This window comes from Nicotiana tomentosiformis, chromosome 11, assembly GCF_000390325.3.
Source record: "Nicotiana tomentosiformis chromosome 11, ASM39032v3, whole genome shotgun sequence".
Lineage (NCBI taxonomy): Eukaryota > Viridiplantae > Streptophyta > Magnoliopsida > Solanales > Solanaceae > Nicotiana > Nicotiana tomentosiformis.
Window position 1 is genome coordinate 68508558 of NC_090822.1, and position 1978 is coordinate 68510535.

The window sequence follows — 1978 nt, forward strand, 5'->3', positions numbered from 1 at the left end:
TCCAACAAAAGTTACAAAATCCGAGCACCCATTCAACCACGAGTCCAGCCATACAAAATTTACCAAATTCCGACACCAAACCGTGACACAAATTCCCAAATCTTACTCTCCAATCCTTAATCCAAAATTCCACCTTAAAACCATATAAACTAGGTGAGAAATTCAATGGGTATTCAATATTAATGAATAAAAATGATCAAAAGTGACTTACCTCTTGAATCTAGTAAATTACCTTTCAACAATCGCCTTAATCCGAGCTCCTAAAGTCCAAAAATGAATAAAATCTCGGAACCTTTCGAATATATACACTGCCCCAGGTATTTCGCACCTGCGACGCCACTTAACCGCACCTGCGGTCCTGCATGAGCAACCATTTTTACGCTTTTGCGGTTCCCGTGAAGACCTCCTGCCCCCTCTTCTGTGGACATGCGGAGCCGCACCAGTGACATCCTATCCGCTTCTGCGGAGACTGCTGCCACACGCTTTCATCGCACCTGCGCCTCTCTTCCGCATCTGCGATCTCGCATGTGCAGATATATACCTCGCACCTGCGCATTCTCTCAGCCCAACCAAAATCCACTTCTGCGATGCCCTTTACGCTTCTGCGGTCTTGCACCTGCGACCAAATCCTTCACAAGTGCGATCGCACTAGACCAGAACTCATCAGCAACTTCCTAAGTCCAAATTCTAGTTCGTTAACCATCCGAAATCCACCAGAGGCCCCCAGGACCTCAAAGAAACATACCAACAAGTCCTAAAACACGATACGAACTTAGTCGAGGTCTCAAATCACATCAAACAACATCAGAAACACGAATCACACCCCAATTCAAGCCTAATGAAAACTAATAAATTTACAATCGATGCCGAAACCTATCAAATCAACTCCGATTGATCTCAAATTTTGGACACAAGTCATAAATGACACAACATACCTATTCCAACTTCCGGAACCAAAATCCGAGTCCGATAATCACAAAGTCAACTCTCGGTTAAACTTCTCAACTCTTCAAACCTCTATTTTTCCAACTTTTGCCAATCCAAGTAAAAATCATCTAGGGACCTCTAAATCAATATCCTGACACACTCCTAAGTCCAAAATCACATTACGGAGTTATCAGAACCATCAAAATTTTATTTCGGAGCCATTTACTCAATAGTCAACATTCGGTCAACTCTTTCAACTTAGGCTTCCAACCTTGGGACTAAGTATTCCAACTCATTTTGAAACATCCCCGGAACCAAACCAACTATCTCGGCAAGTCACATAACAACAAAAGAGCATGGAATAAGCAATAAATGAGGGAATGGGGCTATAATACTCAAAACGATCGGCCGTGTCGTTACACCCTCAAAATTGAGATAAACTCCAAAGGACATTCTTACTCACTTGCAAGAACATCCAATCCACACAAATCACAAAATCTTAAAACCCGAAATTGTATGTATATTGCTCGAGAATTATATGTATTTTTGGTCTTCGAATAGACCAATTTGTGGATGAGTGTGTTAGGCAAACAAATTGAAAATAATTAAGAAACGGGGAAAAAAAATGAGAGAGGAGAGGAAAAAAAAGGAAAGGATTTAATTGAATCTCTTAATTGAAGGCCCTAATAATGAGGTGAGAGCCTTTTAAGGGGGAATATATACAATTTGTAAGAAAAATCTAGATATTTATTAAAAACTACAAAACCTAAAGAAAATAGGTAAATAAATTTCTATTATAATATAATATAAGAAAAACTCCCTTTCTTGTTGTGTAAACTTGGGCTAGAGCAACCCAAGTACGTAACAAAGTCAACAATGTTAATTTTCCAAAATGGGCTATTCACTGAACTCCTGATCGTCAATCTAGGAGAAAGGACGTCTCCAAAGCCCACCTGCAAACTCATGATCCAACTGAGTCGGGCTGTATTGTGTTAAAGAAAAGCCCATTTACAAAAAAGACGTTGGCGGTCGCTATTTGGGAAGTAATTGC